General features: G+C 39.6%; 1 pseudogene; it reads right to left on the bottom strand.

Annotated features, from left to right (window-relative positions):
• Nucleotides 1-8,780: 8,780 nt before the first annotated feature.
• LOC116850701 lies at nucleotides 8,781-9,819 on the bottom strand (annotated as a pseudogene).
• Between the last annotated feature and the right edge of the window lie 574 nt (nucleotides 9,820-10,393).

Below are 10,393 nucleotides of genomic sequence, written 5' to 3'. Positions count from 1 at the left end.
TCACCGACGCTCTCCTAACCGACGACCTAATCTTTCTCTCGCGCGTCACAATTGTGGGGATATTCGGAAATCGTTTGATATGAATAAGAAAAGAATTCCGCCACTCTACTGAAATTAAATTGACTGAGTTGCCAGTAGATTTGGCCAATGCCGCGTCGCGGGGACAAAGTTTGTTCAAATTCCTCTCGTACGAGAATCGGTCACAATTAATAAAGAAAGGAAAAAAGGGAACAAATAGAAAAATAGGCTTGCGCGCACGCGAGCACGTATACACATATATTGCGACGATATTTCCATCAAGGCGGGCAGTCGCTTGTCCACTTTGTCGACAAATTTCCGCCGGTCTACTTATCACGACCTCTTTTACGAACAGTGTACCAGGAAAATTTATAGGACGCCAGGTACGACAAATCCATGCCAACTATCGAATGAGAAACGCAAAACTCACAAAAGCCTACAACTTATGATCGTAATTCGAAGTCCGCACGGGACCGGCAGCACGCGACGATTTAAGTCGAAAATGGGATGGCGATAGGATGAACGGAGAACGAGGGAGAGGAAAGACTGTGTCCCTCCCTTCATGTGAGGGGCCGCGATGACCTCTTTGGAGGGGAATGTCTCTGGAACCTGGCGAGGCACCCCCAAAAGTGGAGGTGTCCTTATCCTCGGCCGAGTTACGGCCCAGCTACGGCCGAGCGGGACTCTTCTGATGTGATGAAAGAGCTGCTGTCCGCGGACGCCTAAACTGATATAAGTCTGGGCTATTTCCCCGGCCAGAGACCACGCGTCGGACTGAACATCAGATCCGACGATGTGGGGGAACGGCCTTGGACGACTTTTTGGTCGTTCCGCCCCTAGTTTGGCCCCTCCAATCCCTTCTAGCAAGTCCTAGACCCACTTCGCTCCTGCACTTCAGAGGAGAGGCCGGCTCAGGAGGAGGGTGTCGATTAGGTCCCCAATAGGGCAAAGAGGTTCCAATAGGGGAAGTAATGCCTTTGACGGTTTCCCCGTTCAGCCTACCACGCCCTCGTAGTATCTCGTCTGGGATGACGGTAGGAACAAAAGAAATAATTTCTGACGTAGCCTTTGTTAAATTGCAATTTATTCGGTAACGGTTGTGCTCACCCCTCGTGCCGACAATTGTTACTTTACGACGATATGTGAATCGAGTCCTCTGCCCTACGACATTCGCGCTATCTGCGACCACTTTGAGAGCTCGTAATCGTTGTCGGGGGATGTTTCTTTCGGACGTTCCGCTATGTCCGCGGTCACTCTACAGACAGGTCACTACTTGCTACACACAAGTTCTGAACACAGAGAAGTTGAGTGATCTTACACAGATCGATAGCTTCCATCACGGGCGGCCGGTCCTCTTGTGTCAGTGCTTCTTCCATGGGATGCGCTTGCTCTCATAAGCCTCTCGTTCGTTTTCGCTCTCTTTCCCGCAATCGTCTTTTTTTGTTAACCTAGAGGAAATGCTTTATGCATACAGCAACTCCCTGGGAGGAGTCCTGGGTTATGCGGAACTCTCCGTTCCCAACATGGGGAGGTTTTATTCGTTAAAACCCTTGGAGGATTCATATCATCTTTTCTTTATTGAAATTCACGACTTTGCTCGAAGCAGCCTTCTTTCTCTTTGTTTCTATTCTCTAAGCATCATAAATCCATTAGCTCGGTCAACAACAAAATTTATCTTTGCGTTCTCACGGAACGGACCCTGCGTTCTATCTTCGCGAAAGACAGCATATCGATCGAACGAAAACATTAGACAAAGCAGTAATTTTCTTATAATATTATTTAATACAACAACAGAAATAAATTATTTAGTTAAAATATTTTATATAATAAAAAAGAAGTTAGAGATGTATGCATGAAATATTTGTGATTTTTTTAATCCCATTGCTTTTTCCTCAGTGCATGGATGCTTATCAGAAAATATTCTTGCAACTTGTATGTAACATTAATCAATATTACCGATAACATTGCATTATTGCAAATTTATTATATTATAATATTGCTATTATATTGCGTTGCAATATTTAAAAAAGTGAACATTTTAACGTTGCTGCAACCCAAAAACAACGTTGCAACAACATTCCGCAATAAAATCGTAATATTGCAATATTGCAAAATAACATTACTGCAATGTTGCTGCAATATTGCAGTAACATTGCTATGCTGTATGAGTAAAGTGGTAACACGGAAGGGCATTTTTTTTTGTTAAGGTAGGGGAAATGCGTTACACATACCTTCGATACACTGGGGAGGTTTGCAGGTTATGTGGGGCTTTCCCTCACCCATCCACACAGGGAGAGGACCTACTCAATAAAACCACTACCGGATGCCTCCTAATGGGGCATAGTGAGTAGCCGGGAGGACTGTCATAAGCATAGAGATATAAGAATAAAGCGCGCGAGTCCTATACCCGTATGTAAGTGGGAGCGACAGAGGGTTAGAAAAAGAGCGCTGCAAATCAGGTCCATCTATCCTTGTCTTTTCGTGTAAGAGTGGGGAGACTGGGGGAGACGGTTGAGCGAGCAGAAGAACAGCATGAGAATGTGCCTTGCATACACAAATACTTAGTCTCCAGACCGTTTGCAAATATAAATATTTGTATACTTTATTAATAACTTAAAAAATACCTAGAAAGTGCTGTGTGTGCAGTGTAGAAAACAGTCCATTCGACAATCGTAGTTTTCACTTGTAAGTATTAGAATTAAATATTAGTATCTTTTAACCTAAAAAGCAAATAGATAAAATGTTATTGTTGTGTTATTGTTGTGTTAATAGGTTTCCCAAAAATGAATCATTAAAACAGAAATGGATCGAAGCAGTGAACTTAACGAAACCTGTAAATTTGAAATACACGTACATGTGTGGTATTCACTTCGATGATAAATATTTTTTTGAGATTGATGCCAACAGGAAAAAGAAGCGTTTACGTCCTGAAACCATACCTTACAATATCAATAAAAATACATCTCAAAATGTACGAAATGAAAATGAATCAAGTAATGAACCAGTTTCAAAAAAAATTGTCGACGAAAAGTCATTTGTCCAACAAGTAAAAGATGTAGTTTTAAACGAAGAATTTCCAGAACATCTGGAATCTGTTGTGGACAAAGAGTCTTTGAGCCATGATCATACAGATTTTCATAATCATGATGATGTTTATTTGAATGAGAAATCATCAGAATTTGAGAGTAGTAATGTACAGAAGTCAGACTGCGATGCAAAGAGAAAAAGGTAATGGATGAAAAATATGTAATAAAAAATTAAATTAAATTAAAAAACTACATGAATTTTTGTAATTGTAGGAAATCAACAAGTGTTAGTGGAAATTCTCCTCCAAAGAAAATACGCTTCATGAATTCCACAAAAACAAAATATATTAGCAGAGAAGATTTTGTATCAAATGAGGCTTGGAATAAGTTTCTTAGATTCTTGGCGTATGAAAAACGTATGGTAGCTGCTGGACACTGCAAAACGTATCGAAAACAGAAAGAATTGACGAATCTGAAGACTGTGATAAAAAAATTGGAGAGCAGAAATGAAATAACTGCTGCAGCTTACTTGAAGGTTTCATTTTAAATAACTATTACATAAACTATTACAATAACTATTACATAAACTTTAAAGGAAATGTTTAATTATTGATTTTTTACACATTATCAGTAATATTCTAAAAATATCTGTTATTACTTTTTTAAGTACATTTTAGATGATACAGTTATAAAGCGATTTTGTTTACAAATAACGTTTTTATTTAATTGATTAAATGATTATGCAAAATATTTTTATCTTAAACTATATTTACATAAAGAAATATCGTTTGATTTTTTATTTCACGTCACATGTACATAAGACTTTATTTTTAGTATATCAAGCAATTATGCAGATTAAATTTTTTTACAAAACCGTTTTTACTCTATTTTTATTATTTATTATTGTATTATTCGCATTTTTTTACACTTTGAATTTTTTGTAAAATTAAATTAATAATATATATATGAGTAACAAAAAAATTTGTTGAAATAATTTGTATTATGTAATTCATCCGTACACACTACTAACTCTGCCTATTTCCTTAGGTATTACCACCGCATGTTCAAGAATTAATTGCACGCATGAAAAATAAGAAACCTACTGCTCCTTTCCCTGCCAATTTGAAAAATTTCGCCAGATCTCTTCATTTCCATTCTCCAACAGCATATGAATATTTACGACGATCATTTTTAAAATGTTTACCTTGCGATCAAACTCTTAGAAGTTGGTTATATTCAAACAAGTGTAAACCAGGGATATGTGAAGATGTAGTAAATAATGTTTCTAAAGTTGTCGAAAATGAAGAGAAAAAGGGAAAACGATTGGTGTTTAACGTGACTTTTGATGAAATGAACATCAAGCAGCACAAAGAATGGGATAAAAGCACAGGCACGTGGAAAGGTCTCGTTGACTTAGGAGGGCAAGTGACTAAAAACAATGAAAATGGAGAAAAAAATAGCTAATAAAGTGTTAGTTTTTATGTTAGTGTGCATTAATGGTATGTTTAAAGCTCCGGTTGCACACTATTTAGTACATTCTTTAAGCGGACTGCAAAAATCAATCTTACTAAAAGATTTATTAACCAAATTGCATGAGAAAAACATAAAAGTTGTCAGTGTGACGTTTGATGGTGACAGAACTAATAGGACAGCTTGTGAATTCTTGGGAGCCCGTTTAAATTATAAAGATCAAAGTAATTTTCGACCTTTTTTTGACCATCCAATTACTCTTGAACCTGTTTATATATTTTATGATCCCTGCCATTGTTTGAAACTGGTACGAAATTATTTTGCTTGTAAAAAACTAATAGTGTACAAAGACCGTTCCTTCATTAATTGGGTGTATATAAAGAATCTCAATGAAAAGCAGAAAAAGAGAAATTACACTGTGCGTGCAAAATTCGAAATAGGCATGTCAATTTTTACAGAGAAAAAATGAAAGTATTTCTCGCAGCACAAATGCTAAGTAACAGTACTTCTACAGCTTTACAGTTTTTACAATTTGACTTGAAAGATCCAAATTTTCAAAATTCTTCAGTTACAGCTGAATTTTGCAAAAACATTAACGATATTTTTGACTTATTAAATGTACGCAATAAATTTTGTAAAACTCCTACTCGAGGCAGTATTGATAAAAACTCTTTACAAGATGTACAATTGAAGACTGAAAAATTTATTAATTATATCGAAAATTTGTTTATTTTTGTAAGACCAAAAAAAAATTGCAAAGAAAATATACCAAATAATGTACCTTCATACTATGTTACTGAGGCTCAGTCCGTTGTTTATTGTGATTCGGTTAGTACAGGATTTGTTGGATTCATCATATGTTTGAAAAATTTATTAAGTTTATCGGAGTATTTAATTAAAAATAACACTGTTGAATATTTTCTAAGTTACAAACTATCTCAAGATTACGTTGAGATGTTTTTTTCATCTATAAGACGTATGAATGGATTCAATAATAATCCAACAACAACACAATATTTATGGGCATTTCGAAAATTGGCAGTAAATAAACAAAATATAATCATTTCATCATCTGCAAATTGTTCTCCATTGGATGAAACGATCATGATAACTGAAGCTAGTGAGTGCATTAATGAGAAAAATCTAAACGCTGATAACGAACCCGCAAAAAACACGTCAGCGAAAATCTCTGAAAAACATTGTGACAATCGTAAAGGTGTTAAGTTCAGTATTAACTTCAGTGAATATTTCAATTATAACTACGCTATTTTCGAACACAATTACTCGTCCACTGCTTTATCCGAATACGCTGAAGAAATTATTAAGCACACAGCTGGTGCTATAGTTCGTATTATTAAGAAAAAAATTCACTGCCAAAAATGTTGTGATATATTAGATGGCAAAGATAGTATTAATAAGTCTAAGTTAACAGTATTAAAAAATTATGGAGGTTTACATTTCGCCTCCGATGATGTTAATTTCATTTGTAAATCAACCGAAAAAATTATACGTCAACAAAAAGTAAAATTCACAGAAAATATTTGTGAAACAATTGTTATTGAAACTTTAAGAATTTTACCAGCTTCTATTCTAGATGACGACAAGCATTGTCTTGAACAAGAAATTTTTTTAGATCATAGATATCAATTAATTTTATTAATCATTAAAACTTACTTAAATATGCGTTTCAAACACGAAAGTACAATCATAAACGATCAAGTTGTAAGAAAGCGCATGCATAATAATAAGGTAACAATATTTTCTGGTCAATAAAATGTCGAGTCATTAATTATTATTTCAAGATATAAAAAGCGTTATAAATTAGACAATATTATTTATTATATTATCAACTTCCATGTGAAAATTATTGTAAAATCAAATTTTTTGTTGCAAGTCTAATTAATATGTATTACAATGAAGTACAATAAAATGTTAATTACAAAACGTTATTATCAAGACATTTTTATACTTCTACAAATATACTCGCTGTGAATAAATAATTAATAAATAATTACAATAATTAATAAACATATCAAAAAATATTTTTATTAAAAATTCAAAAAATATACCAGAACATAATTTTTCATTAAACATAATACTAGAAAAAATAAATTTTCCTTGTCAGAGAATCGAAAGCTCGACCTCCGAATGGAGCAAAACGTTTGTCAACTCGACTATCGACGTTGACAACTGTAGTGAAAGTAATGTCAGATTTATGTTGGCTATGTTGTGCCCTGGAAGAGGGGCTTAGGTTACAACTTGAGTGAGGGAGCTCAGAGAGCTTAAGGGGAACTCCAGTCTCCCCACTCTTGCACGAAAAGACAAGGATAGACGGACTTTATTTGCAGCGCTCTCTTTCTAACCCTCTGTCGCGTGTGTAGCCCTCTCGCGCGCTCTATTCTTATATCTCTATGGTCATAAGTATTACTTCCCTGGCTCCCCGCCCCTAAAGGCCTAGTCGGGACCTCACCTGCGCCGGCTCCCCCGCTAACGAGCAGGAGGTCCCGGCTCCCTGGACAACGGCTTAACTCACCTTCCGGGTTGATCTCCAGGTTAGTCTCGTCTCTTGTCTTTAATCTAGAAAGGGAGCAGGGGGCACTCGCCCCACTCTCACGCGCCCCCTTTTGTTATGAGGAGAGAGGGGAGGTGGGTCTATCTCCCAGGACGGGTTCCATCTCACCCTCTATTTTTTCTCCTCCACCAGGTCCTCCGCCTTGAGAGGCAAAGGCGTCATGACTCCTTACGCAGCGGCCTGAACCGCCACGCGGGTTGAACAATTATCCCCCACTCAGTCCTGCACCTAACAGAAGAGGTCCCGGCTCCCCTGACGGCGGCTCAGCTGCCGCCCGAGTTGATACTCCCACACCGTGTCATCCGCCGACGCAAAGGGGCTCCAGCTTCCCAGGCGGCGGCTGAGCCGCCGTCCGAGTTGAAACTCCACGCTGCACCCAAGAACCGTTGCAAAGGGGAGGATATCTGACGCTAATGGGGGAAGGGGATTAGTCCCCGTCCCACATTATGGCTTGCGGTTCTCTTTCCTTTCCTCTGGTCGCGCGCGGGGCGAACATGTTCTTCTCGCCCGCTCTCTGCCGCTTCGCAGAACCGGGTTGTCCTCGTCAGGGGTCGCCTGTCCCGAGACCAACGGAGGGGCATTTTTTTGTTGTTGTTTTTAAGGAAATGCTTTATGGATGCCCGTAGCTCCCTGGGAGCCGCGGGTTATGCGGAACTTTCCCTCCCCAAAATGGGGTGACCCTATTTACTCGCTAAAACCTCTAGGAGATATCTTCTTCAGAGCGTTTGGGGGGCCGGTGGAATTACCATTGCATCACCATCCCAGTCTTTCCGCCCTTAGGACCTCAATTAGGAGTCCCCCCACCGGTGCCGGCCCGCCACGATGCGATGGACGCAGGGAAGTATCTGGCCTTGTGTGATGTTGCTTGCATGGGGGGAAACTGGGGGGCGCTCGACACCTTGCACATCCCTCCCCAAATATGGAGAGACAGATTCGCCCCCCCAAGGCGGACACTGTCCCCATATATTTCACCGCTTCGCGCGGTCGATCCGAGGGCGCGACAAGGCGCCTCCTGCTTACCGGAGCAGGCCTTTAGACTTGCTCGAGGAGTGGATGTGCGGGGCAATGTGGATAGGACGACCAATCAGCCCCCATCCTACGCCCCACCATCACTTCCGCGGTACTGCACTTAGTTCGGCGCGTTGGCGTCCGGATCAGTCCAGACCTCAGTGGTCTAGCCATCTTTGAGCGTGAGCTCCGCCCCTGTCATGCGCGATTAGGTCGACATCTTGTCTACCTCAGACCCCGCGGAATCCTCCGACGAAAGACCTCCAGGACCCCTTCTCACATGGGCTTTCTAGGCCTTTCTCGGGGAGGGAAAGGCATCTCTCCGCCTCACCTTTCCTTCCGCGACCGGAAGGCCGTGTCCCCCGACATTGCGAAAGGGAAGCCGCCAGGCAGAGTCCTCCAACACCTCTAAACGGGGAGGCCCTTTTCGCCGCCAGGTGATCCGCGCGCCCCGTCCCGGCGCACGGTGAAACCATTCGGCATACGTTGCTTCAAAAGTATCTAAAGCCTTTGGATTTTAATCAATTTTGATGTTTTCTTTTTAAATAATCATCTTGAAATTTACAAGAGATTTGTCGACTGATTTTTAAAATAATTTTTCAGAAATTATTAGGTTGGTAGGAAAATAATGTCGGTTTTTAACTTTTAACTTTAAACGCATATATCTCAGCTTAGAGTAAAGTGTATTATTCGAAATAAGAACCATTACAATCAACACATTTTTGCCAACGAGAAACAAGTTTATTTATTCCGGTAACGTAAATTCTGGAATCGATAAATTCTCGGAAGGCATTTTAAACAGCACCGTGGTTGTTGAAGACTTTTTCTTGCAGAAAGTAGTCGAGGTGTTTAGAAAAGTGGTAATCGGTTGGCGAGAGGTCTGGCGAGTATGGTGGGTGAGATAGAATTTCGTAGCCTAATTCATTCAGCGTCAGTTGTGCGACGTATGGCCGGGCATTGTCGTGAAGAAGAATGGGACCTTTTCTGTTAACCAATGCCGGGCGTAGGTGTTGCAGTTCGCAGTGCATTTTATCGATTTGTTGACAATACTTTTTTATCGTGATAGTTTCGCCTAAATTCAAGAAGTTGTAGTGGATCAGATCGGCTGATGACCACCAAATCGTCACCATGGTCTTTCTTTGGTGCAGCTTCGGCTTTGGGAAGTGTTGTGGAGCTTTGCCGCGATCTAACCACTGTGCTGAGCATCGCTGGTTGTCGTATAGAATCCATTTTTCATTGCATGTCACAATACGATCGAGAAATGGATCGTTGTTGTTGCGCAAAAGAAGCGCAGAGCACACTTCATAATAACTTTTTTTATTTTAACGACCATTTTTTTATTTTCATTCAATTTTCATTCAATTCATGCTACACTCATTTGTCGAGCTTTTTTGATTTTCCAAGTTGCCTGAGGTAGTCCAGAATGACTGTTGAATGACTTACGTCTAACTTTACAGCAAGCTCTCGAATCGTTGTACGCGGATCTACCTCGACCAACAGCTTCAAATCGTTGTTGTTGAATGCCGATGGACGTCTACGACCTTCTTCACCTTCAAGGCTCTCATCGCCATTCCGAAATTTTTGAAACCAACGTTGTATCGTACGTATGTTTGCGGTTCCCTGGCCGAATGTGCTGTTGATGTTACGAGTCGCCTCTGCTGCTTTATATCCTAGTTTGAACTCGTACAAGAATATTGCTCGCAATTGCTTCTTTTCCATCATGAATTTTATAAATAATAATGGACACAAAATAATAATAAAAATAAAACCAGCAGAAAAATATAGAGCGATGTCTGCGCTTTAAAATGATATGTAAAATAAATATATTAAAAGAAATATTAATAGAAATATTAATTCCAAAAACAAGCAAAATCAAATATTATATAAAGCCGATATTATTTTCCTACCAACCTAATATTTATATATATAAATACAGAGACTTTTTTTTGAAAGTAAACTGAGACTACTGAGCAATTTATTTAAATGAAGTAATAAATGATTCTCGAATACATATACATATGTTATATATACATATGTGTATGTACACGCACCGGCGTTAATGCCGTCCGAATATCCGTGTGACTCGCACACGATAACGCGTCACTCATACACTGCTGCGTGTAGGTGAGCTAAGAGCAGCACGGAGTGGCGGAGGGAGCTAGCGGTATACGATCGTCGGACGCTTGGAGAGGGAATAGTGGTGGGAGTCGCGGCGATCTTCCATCCTCTATCGCAAACGTAAGAACGAGAGAAATAGCATTATAAGACGTCTGGACAGAAATGCCGTCCTAAAATACGT

The sequence above is a fragment of the Odontomachus brunneus genome, unplaced genomic scaffold, assembly GCF_010583005.1.
Source record: "Odontomachus brunneus isolate Ranch 3 - 2012 unplaced genomic scaffold, Obru_v1 Obru_scaffold_153, whole genome shotgun sequence".
NCBI classification, from domain to species: Eukaryota; Metazoa; Arthropoda; class Insecta; order Hymenoptera; family Formicidae; genus Odontomachus; species Odontomachus brunneus.
The sequence above is the reverse complement of the archived record's forward strand: the minus strand, read 5'-3'. Positions and strand labels throughout refer to the sequence as shown.